This window comes from Lagopus muta, chromosome 14, assembly GCF_023343835.1.
Source record: "Lagopus muta isolate bLagMut1 chromosome 14, bLagMut1 primary, whole genome shotgun sequence".
In the NCBI taxonomy this organism is placed as follows: Eukaryota; Metazoa; Chordata; class Aves; order Galliformes; family Phasianidae; genus Lagopus; species Lagopus muta.
The window spans coordinates 10,890,899-10,917,586 of record NC_064446.1 but is presented as its reverse complement, the minus strand read 5'-3'; the positions used below and the strand labels follow the sequence as shown (position 1 = coordinate 10,917,586).

Sequence of the window (26,688 nt, the reverse complement as noted above, 5' to 3'; positions counted from 1 at the left end):
ATATAGTATTGTAGATGCAAACAGCCAAGTTTTGTTTTATGTCTTTTTTTCTTGGTTCACTTTATAACAGTTCTAAACACAGTCTGCTTTTTTGAGCACTGCTGAACACTGAGCTGGTACTGTAATCTGCAGCACACCCATCATTTGTCTGTGGTTGTTGTCTATCTGAACACAGCATCAGTTTTGCTGTCCCCACTGCTGTGCTCTCTTCCATCATTGAGTGGGAGGACACATATCCTTGATTTCATATTGTAACACCAGGAAAAGCAAGCTGGGTGAGGACTTGTCTGCCCTTCATTGTTTCTATAAATAAAGTAAGGATGTCGATCAGGATTATGAAAATACATTTATAATCTCAGTTTAAAGAAGAAATAAAGTGTTACAACTGGAGCTTTCAAAAGCACGATGTTTCTGATTTTCTAGAAATTTTGTTATTTTTAAATTTGGCTTCATTCCATGTTGGATCAAAAGCAAATTTCTAAATCTATTTCTGGTAAACTGCAAGCTCTCAGGTTCTGCAGTGGTGCAATGAAATTGATGTTATTTTCAGTGCAGTGTTTTACTTGAGCAGACATAAGGAGTTCACAGAGTTCTAAGTGAACAGACCTGCTGACTTATTATGGGCTGCAGGAGGCAGCCATCAGGTCCAGACTCCAGCCATGCCTGAAGGCGCACGTGTCCCCAAATCATACTGCCCCTTCTTCCCTTCCCATCAGAACTGACAATTGGACTGAAACAGTTATGAGTCAGTAAACCATCAGGATATGGTATATTTGTGTGTTTGTGTTTTACAAATCTTTGTTTCCACGAGAAAAATTACAACCTGCTCTAATACACTTCAGGGAAAAGGGGAAAAAAGGTATTTTAGTTGCAGATAGGAGAATAACAGTACATGAGGAAGAAAGAGAGAATGAAGCTAGAATTTAAAGGCAGTTAAGATGAAGGTGCAGATCTTTTAAGCATTACAAGCTATGTCTGGATGCAGTAATGGGGCAAGGAGAGAAGACTGGCATTTATTGTCAATTTTAGGGTATAGTAAAAAGCAGGTCTTTATGTAAGATTGAATGCAACATGACTGACAGTAATTCTGCCATCCCCATTCTGTCAGCTACTGACAAAGTGCATGAGCATATGTATAATTTCTGAATGATGTGAAGACACTTTCTGGTGCATAAGTAGTTCCTTTAAAAGAAAGATCTGATCGGTATACATGGAGGGTAATGCAGTTTCAAATCAATGCAATATTCAGTATAGCAGGTAGTACTTGTAACATATATCATGTGGAGGAAATGTACTTTATTATAATTTGAGCCATCAATTACAGGAGAAGCAGTTAGAGAAATTGAAATAATTTGAACACTGCAGTAGAGGTTTGCACCTGGCTATTCCAAAAGTTAATATGGGCCATTTGGTGCACAAGAAGTCTCGCATGTTCCAAATGCCTGGAGAGCAATACTGCTGTTAATTTCAACCGTATTAATGCTTTGCAGAGAAATGCCCAAGTCAGTGATTAATTTACTATTAAAGTGAGGGAAAAATAGGAATGTAAAAAAATAAAATAAAATGTTGGGGTAAGGGAGGCAGTGGCAGAGACAAACTTCTCGTTTAAAGCAGTATTTATTTTCATGATTTCATAAAGATCCACTTTTTGCCCACTTACACATCTGAATTCTGAATTCCATGAAGTATGTTTGTTTTAAGAATTAGTCAGTAGGGCAGAAGGAATGTTGAAATAACATTCTGTGTTTGTAGGCTGGTTTGTGTACCAGGCTTCTCTGAACAACTGCAGCTTCTCCAAATCCAGTTTTGCCTTTGTGTAACACGTCCCATATGCACAAATGCACTGTGTTACAAACAGAAGGTCACTAGGTAAGCTGTTACAGTGTTTCTGCCTCTGGTAAAAAATGGCAAAATCCTCCAGTCACTTTCATGCCTGTGAAGCTTCTCCCACTCAATGCCTGAGCATTTATCACACTCAATTGAAATGAAGAGTCTCACTGTGCAGGTAGAAATGGGGTTTTGGCAGTAATTTCCCCCTGTGAAAAGTGTGGCAAGAGTAAAAAGGAGAATATGGTACTTATATATGCTATTCCAACTGCATTCCTTCTAAAATTGTCCTCCTTCTGCTTACTCTGATGTGGTACACACATTTACTAACAGCACTTCCATGTCCAGCACTTGATTCACTATAATGGAATATAGCATGGTAGGTAGCAAACTTCTTCAGAGTTTTCTGAGTAGTGAAAATGATCCTGTTTTAAGCTTTGAAAACCATGAGTACAACTGCTCTTTTTGTGCTTGTGGACGTGGGAGTGCAAGGTGAATGTAGGACTTGTCTCAGAAGAAAGGAAAGAAAACTGCCACGCTGGCAGCTTCTTCTGCCAGGATAACACTGGCATTTCTCTGCAGAAAGTCCCTCCAGGAGGCTGTATGGAATGTTAGTGTCAGTCTGAGTTCAGCCCTAGAATTGCCTTATTTTCTAGCCTGAAGAAAAAAAAAAATGTTGATTTCATGCCATGGGTACATGGATTTCACTCTGTTTCCTCATAGTCTTTTGAAACAGTTGAGCCTTTCACTTGGATGAGGCAGAGATGGTTAATTCTCAAGGAGAATTACATTTTTATGCAAAATTCTTACAAGTTTCTTGAAAACAGATGACAGAGTAGGGAAGGCCTTATCACTGCTGCTCCTGAGGAAGGAATGCAAGCTGAGCTAACCCTTAATAGCAAGCATTTAAGGTCAAGGTTCTCTTCTCCGTGTTCTCCTTTGTCTGATAAGCAGTAAATTCTTCTGACTCTTTGTTGTGGATTCTGTGATGTCCAGAAAGAGGTGAATTCCTGATGCCAAAATACTACAGTTTAATTATTAAACCAAGAAATTGAGATACAAATGTCCCCGAGGAAGCAGCCTTTTCTTGTTCTACTTCTGAATGGAGTGACTTGGGGTTTTTTGGTTTCTCTCAGATTAGCAATTGGTGTGGTTCCAAATTAGGAAGAAAATGTGGGGTTTGGGGATTGAGAACTTATGGCTGATATTGGATGTTCTGAGCTTTCCTTCCTGATGATGATGTGCCATTATCTGTTATTTTTCTTGGGGAGGTTTTGGAGCCATATTTTTGGAAATGTGTTCTCCCTGTTGGAAGTATGAATTGTGGGGAAATAATGCTGTGACCGATGTCCTGATGTTACAGATATTTCTGTTGTGCCCCTAAAAACCTCCTTTAATTGGCCATGGTACTTTGTAATGGCAATTTAGGAGTTTGTTTTTGAGAACTGGTCCTATGATGGTTCTCTTCCATCATGGGAGTCATTTTTATTTTCTTACAGAAACTTTTCACCAGGTTCCTCAGTCTATGGTTTTAGCTCCAGTACACGCTACGAATCTTACCCTGGATTGCTGCTGGTGTTTGCTGTTATACAGCTGTTCCAACAAGTTTTTTGTCCACTGACAAAAATCCAGCTCACTCTAGCATTTAAACTGTACAGACGGAGGAGAAAAGGACAGGCTGTCTGCTTTTTGTAACAGTCAGCCCTTGACAGGTTTGTCCTGGTTAGCAGCATTCTGCATTTCAAGTTCCAAAATTCCTGTGACAGTGGCCAGAGTTAGAAAACTGGTAGCAGAACAGGGCTGAACCAGAAGCACATGCCAGACTAGTGAGGTCAGAATTCTTGGTATCCTGCAACCAGTAAATGTTCCCATTTGTTATGTTGTCAGTTTGACCATAGTCCAAGGCACACAGCTTTCTGCCAGATCCCAAGCAGGAGAAGTCTTGTTTGCCTGATTTCCTAAGAATACAAAGTTTATGAGATCTTGCTGTCTGTATTTGTATCCCTCAGTCCCTCTGTGTTACTGTGGGGCTCAACAGCCAATCTCAAAGGAATTAGATAGAGGGATGGCAGACTTAAGGATATGAAATTATATGTTTTGTAAAAATGCATAGCTCTGTAGAGATATACTGTATTAATGCTCCTGTTTTGGGTAAGGCTGCAGCAGGAATTCAATTAGATATCTAGGAATCCCCTTGGAAAGCACTGTGACTGATTTTCCTGCTTCTGAGTGAATTCATTCATTCTTAAACTCACAGAAATCCAACAAAAGGCACAAATCAAACTTCCTTCATTGCTCACCAAAAGCCTTATTTCTTTCTGGTCTGTCTACTCACGTGTAGTCACAATATCATAAAAGTCTTACGTGTCTTTTCAAAGCCCTACTATAGTTTTCCATCAGATATGAAACATCAGGGGGCAGAGCTGTCATTTTTCCCCCTTGACGCTGCCAAATAGCCCTGAACAAGTAAAGGAGACGGCAAATCAAAATGGCCTCCAAGCCATGGTCCAGGGCAGCTGGCGTTTGATAGGCCAGTAGAAGATGGCCGATTGCAGCCTGTTGTCTCAGAGGTCATGCATACACATTGTACACGCTGTCATGGATGCAAACTACCAAAAAAAAAAAAAAAAAAAAAAAAAAGATGTGAAAATAAATAAAATAATGTTCTAAGAGCCAAAAATTAGTCAAATTTGTATTTTGCTGGAAATTAGAAGTGCCGTGGCAATGCTTCATGAGTTTGTCTTCAAATGAGAGAATGAAACAAAGAACTGCTGATTTTTCTATGCTAAAAAAAATGTTTTCTATGTAAAAAAAATATTTTTATAAAGGCAGTTTAATGAGCTTCTTTCATTTGTATACATCATTTATATTTCATGCTTTTATATATATCACAGGAAAATAAGCCCTGTAATGAAGGGTTCCTAACTGAGTAACTTCTCTCAGAGGAAGAAAATGGTGTATTTGCAACTTTTTCTCCGAGGCTTCCTTCATCTTTCATCTTTTCTATTTCAGTTTGCTGCTTGAAATGTGGTTGTTTTGTTTCATGTTGTTTTACAGAAATAAGGCTTTAAAAGCTGCTATTGACTATTAGCATTTTTTAAAAGCAAACCACAAGCACAATCAGCAGCAAAAAAATCTACAGAGATTTTAATGAATTAAAAGGTAAGGTGAAAGAACAAAATCAATCTAAAATGTGGAACTGATGAGTTTTGTTGTCTAGGTTGAGGGGGCTGTCAGATGGAAAAAATTGCCGTAAATTAACAGCAAATTTTTCAAGCAATGTTTACAAGAACCAGACTTGATCCACCAGGATTGGAGCGGATGTTCTCTTGCAACTTTGGGTAACCTTATCCCACAGACATTTACTACAGCTTCTTCTTTCTCATGACTGTTTGGTCCTGGCTGCCGTCAGGTAAAATACCGTGAATTAAACGCATCAATCATTTCCAGTTCCAAAGTTCTTTAGTGAGATTCTTGACAGTTCATTCAATACTGATTTTACTGTGACTGGGTCCTTCAGTTCTTAGATCCTGAAAAAGAAAATGAGCTATCATCTACTTATTCTCTAATCTTGAAGATAGCTCTGGGAATGAACGGAGACTCATTTCCAACTGCCTGTCTCCTCTTGGAATCACTGCCAGGTGGATCTAAAATCTTGCCTTGCATGCTGTACCACCCAGTAAAAAAAGTGTGTTGCACAAGACCATAGTGCAGTGTCCTGGCTAACTCTGCACCGTTCTACTGCTTTCTTCATTTGCAACAGTTTCAATTCCCTTCTTGTTCCCATTGGTGTGGCTTTATTTATGGGCTCCCCCTGTGTTATGAACTTAATTCCTTTTTTTGGATGAGGGCTGAAAGCTGAGTTCAGAGAGAAAGTATTAGAAGCCCTTCAGCTCTGAGATTCTTGTTCGCTAGGTTTCATCAGTTTGGGAACTGTTTGCCAGTTTGGAAGACAGAAACAGCGAAAAAGAGTATGAATGCTGCTAGCTTGAGTAAAAGAGACTCAGCTATTGGGAAGAGGGGAAAAAAAACACCAAAAAAACCCACAAAACAAAAACAGAGGTAAGAGCTCCAGTGAGGCAGGGTTGTCAAAAAGCCTTCCCCATCAAACGGACTTCAGAGAACCATAGCAGACGGATTTTCAGTACCAGTCAAATGTAGGAGTGCAGAAAGTTGACATGCTGTCCCTTGGAGAGCTGAGGTATTGACAAAAGACATGCAAACTTGAAAAATGTACATTTGTGGAAAAATCCATCCTGACAAGTGACTGCACTTAAGCCACCAAATGGACTTCACCCATGGGATGGAACTCAATTATTGTTGCACATCCAATGAATCCAACCATGGAGAAAGCACACGGCCAATAAAAGGGAAGCGTTCAGTAATCAGATCTTTCAAAAACTATTTAGCTTTTTGCCATTGAGTACCTTCTATAAGTGACGTGTACTTCCCTGCAAACCTGCTTGGCTCCTCAACTGGATGGTTAGAAATGCTGAGCCACTCAGCTGTTCCGGAGCACAGGCAAATGCCATTCAAGAGAATTTCTCAAACCCTTCTGAGGAAAATCTGACCTGACTTTTTCAATGGCAGTTTGTATTTGGTAAAAATGAAGAATGTTGTTGTATTTGGTGATATTTTTATGATACTTGCAATAGGAGCTATTTACTGCTAAAAAGGTTGTGTAAAATGGTACAGTTCTCGGAGTCCCAGTCAAAACTCCATTAAGTAAGAAGCAGAAGCTTGTGAACTCTAAGGCAGTCTTCCATTTTGAGAGAGGAGGTGTCTGGAGCACAGCTGCTGCTCAGGGAGTATCCTTCCTTGCCAGTATTTTCTAGGTGCCTTCTCTCTCCTTTTGAGACTATATTATCCTTTGCACAATCTGTGTACTTTTTGGTTTCCATCCTTTTGAGTTCAACACTGCCACAGTTACGACAATAAGTAAAGCCTTCTTAGAGAAAGATCCATTTGGGGTCATTTTTATTTTTCTGTTTAAAAAATGAAGGTCAGCTTCACTAATGGCATTTAAGCAGCTGGTTTTAGAGTGTACCTGTGGGCATACTTGTTATTGCAACAAAAAACATCTTTCTGAAACTGAAACGCTGCAACTGTTGTTTGCTAAACATGGGCTACAGTAACTGGTGGATGTTTTTAAGAACAGGGATATTATGTGTTAGTGTTTCATAAATCCATTTTGTTTCTATGGACAAATTTGAAACCTTTGTTGCTTTTACCAGCCAGCAAGTTCTCTGTTGTGTCTGTCTGTTTTCATAGATCTGCCGAGGTGTCTTTTACATAGCTTTTATAGAATAAATTGAATATCTAAATATCTACTTTTCCTGAAAATTCAGAATGCATTTTCCCTCAAGTACATGGAAATCCAGTTCCACCACTGTGTACTCATTGCACACGCACTAGGTGGAAGTGTACACGCAGACATCTGCTCTTCCACATCACTAAAAGGAAAAATATCACAGGGACTAAGCTGCTCCTTTTTTTTTTTCCTTTCCTTTTCACTTCCATTGTTTCAACCAAGGTTTTTTCATAATCTGTCTGTCTTTCACTTTGCAAGCTGGCGATTTGGGCTTGGAGGATTCTCTGGGCTGCCAAGCAACCAACTTCTTATTCAAATGTTCAGGGGAAAATGTAGTGCAGCCATTTATACTGTCACTCTGACGAGTCTGAGCCTAATCTCAAGATGAGAGTTATCAGGAAGTATCAGTCAAGCAACAGCCATCAAGGATCAGGCATCAACAACCAAGTCTGTACCATCCCCTCAGAACAGGGAGCTGGAGAGAAGTGCTTTCAGCACCATTTTGTTTATATTTTGTGAGTGGATATGAGCAGGGTGCTGGATTTAACTCCTGTGTCCAAAACGTGACTGTTCGGAAACATCACATGTGTGCTTTGATCTCAATCTACAGCTGGAAGTGCAATTGGAAATGTGGTGATCCACTGGGCCTGGCAAGATGAAGTCCATTCTCAAGACTGTTCTTCACTTCTTGATGTATTTAGAGCCAAAGAACATTAGCATTTACAGTAATTGTATCAGCAATACTATCTCAACAAAATAAAAAGTCCACATTCTTTGAAGAATCCCTCTGGGGAGTTGAAAATCCCATCTTTGAACTGTAAAACTTATTCATAAGAGCCCTCAATATTTGCTTTGTATTGATGGTGAATCTTCAGCACTCTTAAATCTGTCTAGAAATATTGTTTCTCTAACACTTTGGAGCATTTGTCTTCATGGGTAGAATGATTCAGCATGGCAAGAACACAGTGTGCAAGGCTGCCATGAAGCAAATATTTTTCATTGTTTGCAAAATCCCTAGAATTCAACAGGAGAACAGACTGCTATTTGAGCCAAGAAACATCTGAATGTCATGTAAAGTTTAGTTAATTATGTTCTAAATAGTCAGCACCACTGCTCTAGCTTTTTTTTGGGGGGGGGGGTTCAACTGGTGCTGTTATTACACTGCTGTCTTCCAGTGAAGGTGGAGGTTTGTTTCACTTTGGTCTGCTTACTTTCACATTGTGATGAAGCCATTTCAGTAAAGGATGCATTCTCAGAGACTTAGAATAGCCATGGCTGTGGTCTTCTAAAAACTGCAGCAAGGTTATTCTAGGGAATCAGCTTAGTCTGATTAGAACTCTGCACAGATTCCATGTACACCTCACCCAGAAGCACACATGGCCACAGCAAAACTCACATCAGCTGCGGCTTCGTTATAATCCCATCTGTCTATGTTTATGGCAGCATAAAATAAAGAGGAAGAACTTTTGAGTGTTTTGGTTCAGTGCCACAAGAGTTGAGCTTTCTGGCTCTCTGATGTGCTCCTGCAGCACTAAGGGGGTGGGCAGCTGAATCTAAGAGTTGCTCCAGCAGGAATGAGTCAGCACTACTGAGCAACCTCTGAAGACACCTCCACATACCTACTGTTCTAACTTCAGAATGTCCACAGGTAGCTAAGAATCTCTGAATTAGTAGTTTCCTACCTCAAGTCTTGAGATCCACAAAACAAGAGAGAATAACTGACTTCATTCTGTTACCTGAGCTGACATATCAGAACCCTGAAACATGGCCTAAGGAGCACAAGAGCACATTATTGCTTTAGTTTACAAAGGTATTTAAGCATACAAGGATGCAGACAGACACCTAATAGGATTTATAAAAGTACCTAAGGGAGTTTGGGACCTAATTCCCATTGGCTGTCAATGGGAATTAGATGTGTAATCTACTTAGGCAATTTGAAAATCCCACTGGCTGCATCTTTTCATGGCTAAGTACCATTACAAGCCTTAGCTCTAATGAATAGAATTATTATTATACTTGGTTTCATTTCCTAAAATTCTGATCTTGGTGTGAAGACTTGGAGGCAATTTCAGTGGGAAAAACTGCTTGACTCCAAGCCCAGATGGGTGCTGTGGATATGAAGTGTCAGGTAGGAGTAACGGAGCTGCTGCGATGGTCTTCATCTCTGCTGCTGTACCTGCAGTTAGTCTGGAGAGCTGCCAGGGGGGTTGTGAATGGGTCAGTTTGGCTTCACTGTGTGTCATGTAGAGAACACAAGTGACTTGACGAAGAACAATTTGTCTCACTCACAGCAAAGTAATAAAGAAAACAAAATCATAAGAGCCTGGAGGCTGTGACTAGCCAGTTGAAAGGGCTGCAGTTGTGTTGCAAAGAACAGTGTTGGAATCTTTTCAGCGCTCCATGAACTGAATTAAGCCATATGGTGCTGGAGAGAATCCACAGCTTTGGGCAGTACAGGGGCTCTTTGGTTCCCCTCTTTAGCTGAAGCAGCTGAGGCATGGGCTACAGTGCAGAGTTTACTTAACTCTGTCTGTCTGTTCCTTTCTCTTTTTCTTGTTGGGAATAGGCTCAAACAATAACCAAAATTCATCTGTGCTTACGACTGTTCAGAAGCTATGAAAAGGCTTTTCCCCCTAGAAGTAGTTTTCATTAAATCAAACTTGAACCCCTGCTAATTGTTTGTCCACTTAGCTTTAGCATGCATAGAGTTGTATGGCAAAAGTCTTGTCAGCATACAAAAGGGTCTGAATGAATGATTCTGGTAGGAGGTAGCTGGGGAAGGTTGCTACATTGTCTGAAGCTGCAAGATACTAATTATTTGTAGGGTTTCCATAGCTGCGTATGAACGTAAGAAGGCAGTTACAGTCCTTTTTGATCTTAGCAGAGTTTAAAGGTAGTTTGCTGATATAAACATTATGTTTATTTTTTAAAATGTGGACAATAATTAAAAAAAATTAAAATGCTGTGTGTATTTCCAGGTGAAAATCTTGGTCTGAGTCAGCAAAGTCCTTAATCAGAGGGATAACATCCCACATACACACACAGAAGGGACCAAAAATCTGGCCCAAGTCTTTAAGCATGTGATGAAGAACTTTTTGTTATGTCTCACTGAGTGTGTGGAGTGCATAGAGAAGAAATCCCCGGGCTGTGTGGAGAAATGGTGTGTTCTTGTGTGGGAACATGAGCTGGAGCTTCAGGGTAGCGGTAACTTTGCAAATGCTGCTTTTTACTATGTCACTGTTTATATTCCTTACAACAAAGTATATGACTGTATGCCAGCCTGGTAACTAGAAAGTATGAGTTTTTCTGTTTCCAAGCCAGAGAATGTGTCCCACCGCAGGATTTCAGCACCTCCTGATCAGAACCCTTATTTATCATTTCAGTATCTACATATACTCAGAGCCAGACTACTGTACAGGCTGGTTTTACTTGAAGTTCAGTACAGCTGTTTTTTGGAATCAGAAAGAAAAGGTACACGCTGAACATGACTGCAGTGCCCACTTACACTCCTCGAAGCAAAGGAGGTGAATGTGCCATGACAGCAGGCAAGTGCCCGGTGCAGCCAGCACTGTGGATTGTCTCCTGTCACTAGGAGCCCACAGAGGGCTTGGATGTAGCCAACTGAATTCAGTTTTACTGCAGAGTAAAACATGCCTGCTGAAATCATGGCATAGCTGGAATTTCTTACCAGCACACCCATTGCTGAGCAACAATGCTTGTGCGTCCTTTCCAGAGAATGGGATCAACTCAGTCTGGCTCTTGAGAAACACACCAGCTGCACTTGAGAGGGTGATGGGATGAATTTCAGTTACAGGGGCTTTGCAGACCCAGCTGAGTGCTGGGTTTTCATAGCTAAAGGCAATCCAGCAATATTGTCCCTTGTGTGGAAGAAACACCCTTGCTGGAGGCAATGGCGTTTAGGTGCAAGTGAGATGGGGGATCCACCATTACAAGGACAAGAGGGGATATGGATATACAGAAGCCAATTGTTGTGTAGGAATGACAGCAAGCTGCTTTTTTTTTTTTTTTTTTTTTTTTTTTTTTTTGTATTTCTATATCAATTTGATGCTAATAAACTGGATGACTATTAAGACTAAGACTAGCTCCTTCCTGGCATGGAGCTCACAGACATTGTGCAAGATTTCTTTCAGCTCAGCTTTGCTGACATGCTTGCTTCTGACCTCAACCATCTCAAGTTTTTCCAGTTGAGTTCCTCTACCAGTGAGGCCTGTGTCAGTGAAATTGTGCCAAGATACCTGGGGAGCTGGGCAAACTGGAAAGACCAGGTTGTTCATCCTATGCTCTCAGGCAGGGGGTCGAGTTGCAGTGTTCTGGGAGGTCAGGCTGCAGCAGGGAGGAAGAGGCGTCAGGTGAGATATCAAGGGTTACTCAGGGTGGGCTGGGTGAGCAGCCTGACTGCTAGCAGGCAAATGGCACAGTTCCTTTTTCTTTTTTCTTCCCAGTGGAAAATATTTCAATAACATTTTTTTTTCTTTTCAACAACATTTTTCTTAGATCTCTTCTCATTTTCTGAATAAAAGGAAATAATCCTTGACAAAATAATGAGTGAATACTGCCGTGAAAAAGGCAGTTCCCACTAAATGTCTCCTGCTCTTTTAGTAGGCACTTTCAAACAAACTCTAACAAAGGCTCTGGAATTTCAGTTGCCCTTGAGTCCTTGAGTGTGCTCCAGATGTGTTTTTCTTGGGGTGGTTGATATTCCTTCCAGTCTCTGTTCTTTTCTACTGTTAGCCTGATTGAGCATCCCTTGGAAACAAGGGACGTCTTTCTGGTCTGGTCTTTTCTGGTCTCCATCAAGAGGGCTTGAACAATACCCACAACTCCGGATAGGCACAGGTACCAGGGTCTCTGCATCTTCCTGGTAGTGAACACTGTAATTCTCACTTTACATGGATTTTGCCTGTCTTGATTGTCCTGCTATAGAACCAAATCCCCTTCTTCACAAGGGGTTTATAACCTTCCATCTGAATATGCCTCATAAATATCAAGCTTGGGACATTTCATAAATTTGTTTCATTTATTTTCACCTACTCTCTCCTTAATTAGTTAGGAAAAGTTAGCTGACAGCTTGGAAAACCTTCCCAGGTAGTTCTATTTTCCTGTGTTTTCTCTGTATTGAGTTTTAGTTCATTATTTTGTTTGGAAGATGTCCTTGAAAATATGCTCATTTCCCCTTCCAGTCCCAGAGTAGAATCTGTGTCAATGTATAAGAATGCAGTCACATCTCTTGCAGATATCTCTTCCTTGGCATTCCTGCTTGAGCTGCACAATCGCAGTGCATTGACTGACAATTGCAAATACATGAGTTACTGCGTATGGGGGAAAAACCTAGTGTTCAATTGACATGGTCATTATTTTACAACATCGCTCACCTGTAGCTGTAAAGAGTATTTCACTTATCCAGAGGTCTTAAAGGAGCTGTAGAGAAGCTGAGGGAGTTTGGTAATGTTACTTGTTTAGGCTGCTTGAGAGTTCTGCTTGGTCTTTGATCTTTGTGCGGGCATCTGCATGTTTCACCTTTGCCCGCCTTTTCTGTGTTTGCTCACTGCTAACGTGTTGCTAACAGTGTTAATGCTCTTTATTCGAACTGCCCTTTGAAAAGTGTTAGCTCTGTTTTGGAAAAGGAAATGCTGGGACATGAAGCTTGACAAGGCCTAAAACCCTGAAAAACCTAAAAGCCTATTTTTGACTAGCTGGATTTAGATAGTCAAAGTTTACACAGCTTTGGACAGACCCAGCCGTGCTGGTGGAAGTTACTGCTGTTCCCATCATCATCTACCATACCAGAGGTTACTGCCCAGCCAATCTGCCAAAGAAAAGTCCCACAGGTGGTCCTGAATTCAAGCAACACCTGGTGGGTGGGTGGCTTGATGGATGAAGGCAAGAAGGGATAAACTGATACAGATGATATTACAGGAGGCAAATTAAAGCAGATTCACGTAAGTCTGCTCCATCAGCTGGTCTAAAGAGGGAACACTGATATACGCTGGGTAGGCAGGTTAGTGTAATACAGCTGGGTTCTCATACTTGCAAAACTAAGTGAGAAGAGGACATTTCTTGCTTTCTTAAGTCATGAAACAACCTGTGTGTCCAGGGCTGGTTAAAGCAGAAGTGGTGGAAGTTGTCTCTCACTGTGTATGCATGCTCTGCAAAGTGCTTAGCCCTCATCCCAACCATGAAGTACTATGGAAGTACAAATCCTGGAGGTAAGAAAAGCTCATATCATGAGTGAAAGTGGCAGAATCGAACCAAAGGTCAGAGAGTGGAAACTATCTAGAATTAGAAGTGATTGTTTTTAGCAGGCAGCTCCATTCTTGACAGTTGTTCTATTTGGATTGCTATGGCACTGGAGCCAACCTCCAAAACACATAAAGTGATGGTTTCTTTTCAAGGAATCAGGGTGGTGAGAGATTTGCCAGTACTCACAGCAAACATACTATGATGCAGAAGAGAGGAAAGAATTGTCCAGGCTTTGAAGCAGCTGAAAATTGGCAGCAGTAACCAAAAACTGATGGGCAAAAAAGGAAAGCAAATGTATTTGCTCTGCTGAGCAGAGACAAATACGTCTAGATAAACTAAAAGAAAGATTTCTCTTTTGCCTAATCTTCATGGCATTTCCAGCCCACAGATTTCTGGGAATCCAGTGGAGGCCAAATCACATGACATTTCTAGACAGATTTGCTGACCAAGGCTTTTGAGATCAGTTCTGAACTTTGGACGATTAGTTAAAATGAAATGCTTTGGGCTTAGCTGTTAACAGTGTCTGGAGCTCTGTACTGTGAGATTTGAACACCAATCAGCAAAGTGCAAAGCCAGTAACCCTGAATGATTCATATCAGTCTTGCCTTTGTCTCTGGTACACTCAGCCTATGCTATCAGACGTGAGTGTCTGTTTTGGATTTTATCTAGCTCTCCTAGGCTGTTTAGCAAAAGAAGCCACCATATATATGGCATCCTGAAACAGTGCTACAGTGCTACTGGTTGTCACTTACTGCTCACCTCTGGATTTACCAACTTCTTCCTTCTCTTTTCTTCCTTCTCCCAGCCTCAGTATTGCTCCTTGTTCCTCTCTTCCCCCATTTCCAGTCCTGAGATGAGAAAGCTGAAGCTTCATTTTTTCTTCTTCCAAATTCAGGACTGCAGCTTTTGCTTCCAGCTTCAGGGCCACCACTGAGCCTGGGCATGGTCCAGGCTGTTGCTGTCCAGAGCCACTCCCCAGCTCCTGCGCTAGGCTTCCCAGCACCGCAGGCAGCCGTCACACAGCACAGAGCAGCCCTGCCTGGACCCGCAGGAGCTAGCTCATGCCTGGCAGGCCTTCTTTGTGTCAGGCAAATGCAGCTGGATGCTGGAGCCCAGCTGTTCAGAGAAGTGCTGAAGCCACATTTTAGCAAACACCTATGGTTCAGGTTATACACAGTGATCTTCCTCACGACTTCTTGGAGTCAGCTGTGTTGCTCTGAGTCCATGCAGCAGAGACTCAGAACGGCTCTTGGTGGAAGTTGCCAGAGTGAGAATGATTCAGGCGTGCAACCTTCAGCAGGCCTGAGCATACTTGGCATGAGGTCAAGGCTCTCAAACCAGCTGTGCCCCTTTGCTAATGGCTTGACAAATAAAAGCATTTCTGCATTTGTCACAAAATCCCCAGGCCTGTCGCTTTCATGTTTCTCAGAGCTTTAATTCCGTGCCAGTATATTGGGCTGGTGGGGGAGAGAGAGAAGCAGTGCTCCACAGATGGCTCAGGCTGGGATATCCTGGGAAGAATTTGTCCTCTGAAGGCAAAAATTCCTTGAAGAGAGAGAGATTTAAAAAATGTGCCGCATTTCTGAAAACACTTCAAGCTGGCATAAGGCAGCCCTGCAACGACTTCTTCCAGAGGGAGACCAACCATTCCCATTCCTCTGCCTCCTCCTTCCTGGCCCAGAGCCACTCCTTTCCCTATGCTGGCACCAGCACACACATGGCTGTGCAGTGAACCAGGCCAGGGAACTCTGCCAGGTTTAAACTAAACAATTTCCTTTTCCCCAGGTTAGTTTTAACCTGGATGAGTTCCCTGATCTGGTTCACTGCGGGGCCACTCGTGTTGGCACAAGGCAGAGATTAGTAGAGAGAGTAAAGAGAAGTGTGGGATAGCGGTGAGGGGAAGGAAGGGCCGTTTCCTTTAGTAGCAGTGCTGGTTTATGCTGGCTTATAGACTTGGTGTATCTGTGGTATTAATTGCTGAAAATGATGTGCTCAAATCCATGTGTCTCTGCTGAGAGATTTTCAGGAATAAAGGCCTCTGTCACCTTCAACATGGGATCTTACTGTTTGGTTTTTTAGTAGATTACAGTTTGGAGGGTCAGAGACAAACCTGAGTTCCCAGTCCTGTTACACCAAATAAATGATAGTTTTTTCTAGGTGATATAAAGGGGGAGATGGAGGCAGTGGGCAGGGAAAACCTGGTTCTACAATTATACAGCACCTACTGAGCAGAGCCACATGAGCTGAGGTGTCTCCTTGCAGCTTGGTCTCCACCAGCAGCTTCCTTGTCTCCATACAGCCAGTAGAAGACTGTCAACTGTCTGCTACACTGCCCTCAGTTCCTCATGTGCTGATGGTAATACTTATTAGGCATTTATTTAAATATCAAGGAGAATTAATCTTCTGAGTGGCAGCTTGGTAGATGATTTGTCAGCAGTTAGCTCATTTACTCTAATAAAATGTGGATTAATTCCATGTAACTGTGTGGAGCTCTCTGGATTTATAGCGGTGTATCTGAAAGTAGGATCAGGCCCAATTTGTTACTCCGTAGCAGTACTAGCAAGTATTCTGCTGCTCACATCATGCTGCTGGTGTTCTGCATTCATTTGAGGCCTCCATTAAACTCTGGGGCACAAACTCTGTCCTTATAACTGCAGCCAACTGATAGATAGTAGAATCTGACCTGTTAATGGAGAAACGGACATTAGCAAAGATCTCCAAGTATTTGCTCCTCCACAGAGGGCAGTCTTGAGGTCAGTGGGGCTGTTCAGGACTTACAGGGTTTTCTGAAACATGAAGATACTTCATGTTCACTGTACTCGATGTGTGTGTAATTCACACTGTATCCACTCCAGTCTGTTGCACTTTGAAGGTGAGGTTCTTGTGCACTGAGTGTGACCAAAGGCGTAAGAAATTCCTAATTTTTAAGGTAAAAAAAAAAAGGTTAATTTTAGTTACTTTCTTTCTCTTTTTCTTTGGTTCCTTAGAGTGTTACTGTTTTCCATTGAGAAGGTAATTACAGTGATACCTGACCATACTCCCATACCTTCTCCCACATAAGGAGAAATGCACTTAAACTGATTTACATATTTATTGAATATGTGTTCTTAGGATGGCCACACTGTGATGTTATATCTCATTTACAGCATGCTCCTGTTGGCTTGTTTAAAGAAAGACACTGTAACAAGAAAGAAAAAAAGTGATTATATGTGAGCTGCAAACATAAAAATGACTGAAGTATGGGGAGAAAGAGATAGATTGGTAGCCTGGAGTCATAATAAGCCATTAAAGCATTTATGGGAGGCCTGCTGAGCTTGTTGTTCAATTACTGTAACTGATGAAGAATGTCAATAATTACGATTTTCAATCTTATGATATTTACATTTGTAAAAGTTTTGGAGGTTGGCTTAACCAAAACCCAGTGAGGCTACTATTACGGAGCAAAGATGAGGCTCAGAGTGCATCTTTTGAAAGAACAATGTATAATGTGTATGTGCTCCAGCTATTTCAAGTTCAGCTTCAGCTGGCTCTGCAAGCCTGAGCCAATCAAAGCAATGGGGTGGTCTGATCCCACATGTATGTCACAGTCTGAGATGAATAGAAGGAAAAGTATTGCTTACTCTTCCCTGAGCCAGGCACGTGGTGTAGTACATCTTTGTAGTATAACTTAAAGCTTTGCTTGTGAATAACAGAAAAATATTGATTTCATTCATCCATATGGCCGTCCACTATGGCTGTAACTTGAATACTTTGCGGATAACAAAAAAAGGGGTCATGACAACCCCTGCTATGAGTACAAGCTGGGGGATGTAAGGCACAGCCCTGCTGAAAAGGATTTCCAGGGTACTGGTGGGTGGCAGCTGGACATGAGCCAGCAATGTGCCCAGAAATCCAGCTGTATCCTAGGCTGCATCAAACAAAGAGGGCCAGCAGGGCAAGGGAGTTGATCCTGCCCCTCTGCTCTGCACTGGTAAGACCTCACCTGTAGTTCTACAACCAGATGTGAAGTTGGCAGCACAGGAGAGAAGTGGACCTGATAGTGTGCATCCAGAGGAGGGCCACAAAAATGATCCAAAGGATGGAACATCTTCCCTACAAGGACAGGCTGAGAGCTGGGGCTGGGCAGCCTGGAGAAGAGAAGGCTCTGAGGACACCTGAGAGTAACCTTCAGTATCTAAAGGGGGGCTGTAAGAAAAGAGGACAGACTCTTTAGCAAAGTCTGTTGTGATGGGACTAGAGGAAATGGTCTCAAACTAAAAGAAGGGAGATTTAGATTAGACGTAAGGAAGAAATTTTTTACAATAAGGGTGGTGAGGCACTGACACAGGTTGCACAGAGAAGTGATGGGTGCCCTGTCACCCAAGGTCAGGCTTGAGGGCCTCTGAGCACCTGATGGAGCTGTGGGTGTCCCTGTTCATTGCAGGGTAGTTGGACCAAACGCCCTTTAAAGGTCCCTTCCAACTCAAAGATTCTATGATTCTATGTCAACCTTCGCATCTTTTCCAGCAGGGTGAAATCTAGGTGTAACACCATAGCCTTGGCTTTAGACAGGAGTAGTAACTTTGCCTATTGAAAAAACCTGTCTGCTACTTTTGCCAATGCCTAAATTTCAGTTTCTAAGAGGCAGATCAAAGCAATCCTCTATTTGCAAATCACTAGCAATACAACACTGTTTTGTTTGCTCTTCTTCCACATTCTTATCTATCTATCCCTCTACTTAAATTTTTTTTTTTTTTTAGAAATGTGATTTGTTAGGGAGAAAAAATGGCTTAGCTCTTCAAATAGTGATTATGGGGGTGTGTCATTGGCATCTCTCGTTTTACACAGCTATCAGTAATGAGTATGAAAACAGTGCGGGTGTTTGCAGTGCAGGAATTATTGCAATGAGAGAAGGTTAAAGGATTAAGAAACTCAGGGTTTGTAGAGGTTTTCTGAGGAAAGGCCATGTGATCCCACAAACCACCTTTTCAGTAGTCCTTGTTACCCAGTGGAGATGACAAAATGATTAAGATGATCCAAAAAAGAGAAATGAAGGTAATTTTAAAATGCCATGTGATAATTTATCTGAAGGGTCTCATCATTCCAGATTCATTTCCTATGCACTGTAATAGTGTTGGTCCTTATAACTGTCTTTGGTATTCAGACAGATATTGCAGCTGATATCTGTAAGTACTGTTTTACATTTTAGTGTAAGTTATTGGAAACTATAAATAAGATCCTGCTCTGACTATAATCCTTCACTGATACATAAAAAAATCATCTGAAAAAAGATCAGTTTTATTATAACATCAAATAAGATTAATTAACAACGATGCTGTTTTGTTTCAGTACTAGACAAAATCTCTATACTTCATGACAGGGTGAATGCCAGGTGCATTAGTTATTATTATGGCCAGTGCATGCTGGTTATTATTCCTTATTTATGCCAGTATAGGTGAGATTCAAGCCTAATTCTGATTTCTGAAAGGCTTATTGTACATTATTTTGCATCATCTCATACAAATATTTCTGTGGAAAAGAAAAAAAAACCAACAAAACCTCTTCAGACCTTCGCTTCGGACAATTTGAAAGGATTGTTTTTGTTTCTTATAAATCCTCACAATTATTCTTTTTTAAATTTTTAACTAAAATGATGATGGAGACATTATCATTACTTTTGTTTCCTCAATGTCCAGATAAGAAATACTGAGAGAGGGATACAGAGAAGGAAGAAAACCTTTTTTTCACAAATTAACAATAAAAATATGTTTAAAGGAATATGGTTTTTTGCAGTAGATGTTGCCGATGCTGAAGGCTCATCTGAGCAGTTTGGTGCAAGGTTCCCTCTTTCAACAATTCTGTGCCTCAAACCCTGTTGTGTAACGACACAAATGCCAACTGTTTTGAAAAACAAACTGCCTAAGTTGGATTCCTTTGTTCCTCTTCCTTGACATGTGGGTTAACCGCCTTCATTTCTTTGTTTATACCCAGTTTGGTTTGTAGATAAAGCCTTTGCTGTGCTAGAAGCCCTGCTTGGATGCAAGGTGCTGCCGCGCTCCCGGTGTGGTTGGGTTGTGTGTTTGTACAGCTCTTGAACCAAATTACACTGAGCTTCATGATGGACTCTGGCAACCACAGAAAAGCAGTTAGTTACACACAGGGAGTGGTTCCACAGTCATCTTGAACTGATCTAAACCTGTGTGATGCAAGAGGGCTGGTCTTGCCTTCCTAGCACTGGAGACAGGTTTGTTGGAAAAGTAAGGATCTCTTGGGGCAAGGTTTCACAATAGCCTAAGCTGGTCTGTGCTGAGACTTGCACAGCCTCTGCTTGTTTGCTCCCCCACACTTGCTGGTGGCTCAGAGATCAACTTAGCAGAAGCTAATGGCTCTTCTCTTTATGCAGTGTTAACTTTCTGCTGTTTTAGTGAGCTGAATAGGCTTGTGCAGGAGGGAGGCCAGTGGCAACTTTTCTTGTGCCAAGATAGAAATAGGAATCATGACAAAGATCTTCAGCATGAGAAATATGTTTGACTCAGTTGTTCACCTTATGACTTTCCTATTTTGATTACCCCCTACATTTGCAAACATGCTTGCATTTGTTTTCTTGTTAAAAACCTATCTTTCTCTTGTCTGGGATGCTTCTGCTCCCTGCTCTGGCAGCTGACAATCCATTTCCTTCTGCTGAGAGTCATCACAGACTCCCTAGGGTTGCCAGTACACAAAGAGGGTTGCTAGAGGCTCTTTCACACTTACTAATGGAAGAAGCATCAAAATGATCACAGAGGGATATGATTCTTTCTTGGAAGTGGAAAGTTAAAACATGGTGGGTTCTTGCTGGTGCTAAATGCAGCCCATCAGAAGTGGCTGCTGCAGGGAAGGGGGTGTCCCTTTTTAGGAGTATATCTGCCTTTTAAGCACTGCATCTCTTCTTGCTTCTGTCTTACAAGAGTATACAAAAGACGACAAGTATCTTTTGCAAGAATTCAGCTGTTTACTACAGTATCTGTAGAGGAAAGTAATACAGCCTCTCTGTTCTTCCTCTAAAGCTGGGCCTTCAAAGCTGTTGCCCTTGCTGAAAGACTCACTCTCTCACATAGGAGTTACAGCCACGACTTAAGTAAAGGGCTGATATCCATCAGCACATTTCTGATGTCCCTGTGCTGTTCCTCTCTATTTGAGCCGATTCCACGTCTCCTCTGCACTGCAAGGAGTTTAGATGTCAGCTGTGGGAGATGGAGCGAGCCTGGGCAGCCAGGCGTGAGTGAGAGAAGCAGCTGAGGGCTGACCCTTGGCTCTGCGGTGTGAGGTGCCACTGCTCATCTGACCTTTTGAATTCAACGCATTTGTCAGAAATCCAGAGAAAAGCGAGCCCAACCGGTCAGGGTGGCTCTGCCTCTGTTTTAAAGAGAAGCTCATGTCCTCAGACAGACACACCTATCCCTGACCCCAAACTGTATGCATGTATCTGGGATGCAGTGATGAGTGGGCTCCTTTTCCTGTCTGGGGGTCTGATACACAGCACAGCAGTTCCAGCGTGTCCCAGCGTGTGGCAGAGTACAGAGGCCAAACACGAGGCCTTATCTCATCATGACAAATGTATGCTTTTTCCAGGAGCATTTTCTCCCTCCCCTTTTAGATCTGCTTTAAGCTGCTGCAGAGCTGCACTCTCAATAACCTCGAGGTAACACATGGTCACCTTCCAAGCTCACTTTTAACTCTGCTTTCTTCCACTAAGCCAATTAAGCACACAAATCTCTACAGATTAAGGAAGGCAGGGCAGCTCCCAGGAAGGCTCCCTGCTTGCTTGCCTTTCCCCAGCAGCATGCAGAACGCTTCATACTCCGGGCAGCCGCTCGGCGCCGAGGCGATGAAAAGCAGCCAGAGTTGCGCAGCACGGGCTGGTCGGAGAGCGGGGGCTCGTTTGATCGCTGCGTGCTCGGCCCTGACATCTAGTGGGACGATTGCACTACAGCACGGAAGAAGCGGAGCAGATGAGATCGGGGCTTGCATCGCTGCAAGGCTCAGCGGAGCAATCGTTTCCTCTGAACGCTGGTTTATTTTATTGTAGTTAATGCTGCCAAGGAATTTGCTGTGGAAGAAAGGAGGAGGTCCTAACATAACCCACCTAATGGGTAGTCATTTTTTTCCCTCTTCCTCTGAATATGAATTCCTTTTGCTGTCAGGTGAATGGTCTAGCTGCAGCAGTGACAAACATCAGTTTCACAGTTATTTCTTGATTAACACCATTAAATGAAAACCAACTGTGACACAATCCCAGGAGACCATAGGGTAAAACTGTTGGAGAGCTCATAATAAATCCTGTGAAAAATGCAAAAATGCTACAGGCTAAATTTTCCACCCGGCTTCTCAGAACACAGCTGTGCCACTTGTAAGTACAACTGCTTGCACATGCGATCCCTGCTCTGTTTTCACAGGTGAGAAAGGAGCTCTCAGTGTGGGGAAATTTTGTGTATATAAAGTGGATTTTTCAATTGCTCTGCTGGAAGTAATGCACATAATTGTTTTTCATAAGGAAATGCATAAATACCTCTTCTCAGCTGAGAGGACAAAAGTAGTTTTACGTTCTTGGAAGGTTGTTTGTTGAGCATTTGCAAGCCCTTCGTGTGGGAGCTGAAAGTGTTAAGACAGTGACAGTACAGAGGATCTGTGCTGCTGAAGTACAGTAGGAACCCTTATTTGTAAAACTCAGAGACTGTGCATTTGTGGTACGTGATCATCAACACAGGCAAATAGAGCTTCCCCATGGCCAGGTGGCCATATGAGGGTTCTTCATAAAACCCAATGCCATCCCTTTAGCTCCTGCTTTACATAGGTCTGCAGATCATAGAATCATAGAAGTACTCATGGAAAAGACCTTAAAATCATCGAGTCCAACCACAACCTGACCATACTGCCCTAACTAACCCCCTGCTAAATCATGTTCCTGAGCACCACATCCAGATGGTTTTTAAACACATCCAGGGATGGTGACTCAACCACCTCCCTGGGGAGCCTATTCCACTGCTTAACAACCCTTTCTGTAAAGAAGTTTTTCCTGATATCCAACCTAAACTTCCCTTAGTGCAACTTGAGGTCATTTCCCCTCATCCTGTCACCTGTCACTAGTGAGAAGAGACCAATCCTGCTCTCGCTGTAGGCACCTTTCAGATATTGCAACAGAGCAATAATGTTTCCCCTCAGCCTCCTTTTCCCCAGACAAAACAGCCCCAGTTCCTTCTGTCGCTCCTCTAGGGCATATTCTCCAAGCCACTCACAAGCCTTGTTGCCATTCTTTGGATGAGAAACACATTCTCTGCTTGGGGGCAGAAGCTTCCAATGGGGCACAAAACAAGGGAATCCCTTAAATTGCCCCAGGAGTTTCCAGTCCAGAGCTGGAGGATTCCTCAGAGATCTGTTTCACAGCACATGGTCAAGCTGCCTACTGTGTGCCTCTGCTTGTGAGGCACATCTTCATCAGTGATGCCAACAGAGTCGATTACTGTGTTTCTGCTGATGGCTGGCAACTTGGAAAACTGCTTTTGGCAATGTATCTACCCAGCGAGTCTGATCTGAGACAGCTGAAGTGAAATCCGAGCCAAAGCTTTTGTAGTCTTTGAGCCTTTGCTACTTGATTCTCCATCAAATGAGGCAGTGACATTCGGTGCCAGGGGACATGCCATCGTGTAGGGGAGGAGGCAGTGTCACAGGGCTCCCGCAGAATGGTGGCATCTCTCCTGCTAATGTGTTGGGCAGTGCCGCTGTCTCAGGGCCGTGGCTTCTCCTGGTGGGTTTATTTAGGTTTGGCACAGTTTGATCACCGCACAAGTCTTAAACAAGCAATTAATTGAGATTTTAATAAATGGACACTGCATGCTAATTGAATACCCACTTGATTATTTAAAAATATTATGTGAAGTTTGTGTAATTGGTTACGTTGGTATTAAATTAGCATATAAAATCTCCTGCAACTCTCGTATGATTTAATGAGGCTGTTATCGTGCGTGAATAAAATGGTGATTGATGAGTGAAAGCCTCTTTTCTGAGCACGGAGATTCTTTAATAAGGTCAGGAATATTTCTGACACGTACTGAGTTACTCATGTTATGCAGGTCACTTTTTGACGACAGACTGACCCATGTGTATAATGAGGATTTCAGGACTGAAATGGATTCCTAACTAACCCAGCATGTGACTGGATTTGGACCTGTAGTCGCACAGCAGCCTGTGAAAAAAAGAGAGGTCACCACTTTGTCCTGACTGAACTCCTCTCTGTAATTGTCAGAAACTGAAAGGGACTGAGATGTAATGCAGGGAGCAAAAGAACAGAAAATATAAAAGGCAAATCAGTAAACTGGAAAAGGAGGATTTGAAGCTCTTCCTCCCATTTCTCCAATCCTGGTGTCACTTCTGTCTGGTGGGTCAGAGCCATTTCATGTGTGGTCTGCCTTGCGTGTGCTTAAAACCACGTACCAGCCTAGGGACAGCCCAGTCAAACCTCCTTTCCTCTGGCTGTAACTTCTGTCTCCTACTGTCCTGGCAGGAGAAAGCTCTTAAGAGGCTCTTTGTTGGCCATTACAGGAATTGGCCTTGCTGTGTGTTCAACTGATTTGAGGCCAACATGTGTAGATGAAATGGAAGAAGTAGTTCAAACCACAGCTGCTCTTGCTGTACATTTGGGGCAAGGGACGTTGCTCTGCAATGAACCACCTTGCCAAAAGGGATTAGAGGATGTAAAGTCATTTCTATTCTACTTATGAGCCATCCTGACCACAGAGTAGTCATCCACATAAGGTTAAAATATGGATGCCAGAATTTGAAACAACTTAGCTCTGCTCTTCCTGTGTGGAAAGCAGATGTTCTCAGGTTTTCAGGTACTGAGAAATGCTGTGTCAAGGTCACAGAAGGGCTTGCCAGGTTGTTTGAAGATAGCCAGTTTTCTCATCTCCTGGGCACGCTCCCAAGCAAGTGTGCAGTGCCTGATACAAGGCACACAAACATCTGTCAAGATTGATGTAGGTAGAGCTACTCTTGCCTTGGGGCAGGAAGATAGCTCAGGTGATCTCTGATGTCCCTTCCAGCCATCCTCTGAGACTGATGTCCTGAGGAAATGCTCCTTGTACAGCCATTCTGTTTGTCTGTCCTTTTGTTTCCAGCAGTTTTTGAGACAGTTGGCCAATTTCAAGTGTATTTAAGCCGGGAGATACTAAATTCCTAAAGCTTCCTGAAAATCAGCAGCTGGGTAGAGAAAAAAGACTCAAATTTGTGCCCCCACTGAGAACTGCAGTTACAGCTCATTTTATTCACTCAGAAAAGCAGCAGTCAGCTGGATGATCTTCACATGTAATGGCCAACCTCTGGCCATAAGAAGAGCTGTGTGACACCCATGGCTCAGGATGCCTCTCACTTGGCTAGTTGGAATGGAGGAGGCAACTGCTAACATTACTGCATAGGGCGGGAGGCAAGAGGGGAGATGAGAGGTCATGGTGGGGGTTGAGGAGATATGGAAAATAAAGCTTCGTTAGTTGCTCTGCTCCTCTAACAAGTTGTTTATGACTTCATGGTTGTCTTGCCCACCCTCTATGCTGTCTGTTAATGATCCTGTTCTTTAGTTGCTTGGCAGAAGATCTAACTTAAGAGAGATTAAGCAGCAGCAACATATTGTCCAAAGTTGTTTGACTTCCTCCATATGGTGATTTCTGGTCTAGTGCTGTGCTCACTCTGAATTAGGAAACGTGATGGCATCGGAGTGAATGAGCATGTAGTGGGGATAATTGCTATGTGAGAGGGAGGGTAAGAGTGAAGGAGAGAGAGCATGTGCCTAAGGATGCGTGACTGTGCACATACATGATTCTTGAGAATCATATTGTTTGTGTTCAATGTGATAAGAAAGCAGCAAATTTACTTAGGTTGGTATCTTTATTGCCACACTTCCCCGTTTCTCCTCTCCAGGCTCAGCAGTAGAATGAATATGGAGGTTCCTGGGATTTGTGAACAGACTGCCCAGGCCTTCAACTGGTGCACAGATATAGGGACAAATTTTGAAAACAGTTTCATTGCATTCCTTCTAGTGTCCTGATTCCTTATCTCTTTCCCTCCTGCCTACTGGCTTGATTTTGCATGCTTATCTGTTACATCCTTTTCCTGCCCAATAAAAAAAACATTTTTGGAGCCGGATGTGCATATGTGCCTGACTGCTGGCCTCCACAAAGCTTTCTAAATATCCCTAGCTGTAAGCATTTAGCTGACTGTTGCTAGAGCTCATGTTTATTTGCACTTATGGCAGAACCCTGCTACTTGGCAGACCTAATGAACTTGGATATCACAAATAATGGTTTGCTTCTGCTTGTGGTGTGAGTGCAGGGCACATCAGCTCACACTTCTCTGCACAGCAGAGCAAGTTCTTGCCTGTGACATGTGCTCATACACGCAGAGGTCAAAACACATATCATCCCCAGCAAAACTCAAAGTGAAGCCAAGTCAAGTATTATGACCAAGGTTTTTACACGGTTGAAACATCAGGTAGTTCTTGCTGCAAACAACAAAGAAGGGAAGAAATAAGGAAGAGATCTTCAAAGTGATGAAGTGGCTTGCTCTGGGTCACACAACAGGATAGTGAGAAAAGTAGAACCAAGCTTTCTTATGCCTGGTTTAGTGTTATTTCAGCTCAGCTGCCTGACTTCTGGGATGTTGTGACTGCAGAGCCTACAGTCACTTACGTCTATTATTATTTGTACTTCTGTTAAAGTAGGTTTCTGGATTTCACCCATGCTGGTCTATCCTCCTGGGAAGTCAAATGGAAATGCTATCGTCTATAACGATCTCATTCCCCTGGCAATGCACTGGAATCACAAGCGTTTACGTTAGCTAAATATAGCAAAGAGGGACCTGTGGTTGATCAGTATTTCTCCCATTAGTGCTGTAGGTGGAACTGCACTTAATCGGAATTACACTAAATGGATATAGGAGACATGGGGATAATTGACCAAACTTGTCTTAAATGTGTTTGTGGAGAGAAAGAAGCCGCAAAATGACAGGCATTTTCCCCATTAGCCTCTATAGAGAAGTTAGCAGCACTGTGGGCCGGATTCTCAGCTAGAAGGACTTGCCATTGCTTTTTGTTTTCTCTGGAATCAAGCTGATTTACCCCAGATGCAAACAGAAAATTGGTGTCGCCTGAAATATTCAATGTCTTAGGCTCGTGGAAAAGTGAGGAAAAGACATTAGTACAACTGCAGGTTTATTGTCATGAGTTTGAGTCTTTAAATAGGAATAACTAAGCCAGCTGAATAGTAGAATTAAGGCTAATATGC

The 26,688-nt window shown here is 42.5% G+C and overlaps 1 long non-coding RNA gene across 1 annotated transcript in view; it reads left to right on the top strand.

The window, feature by feature from the left end:
* The window catches only part of LOC125700339 (uncharacterized), a 187,093-nt gene that overhangs the window by 1,540 nt on the left and 158,865 nt on the right, over window positions 1–26,688 (top strand). The window lies entirely within an intron of this gene.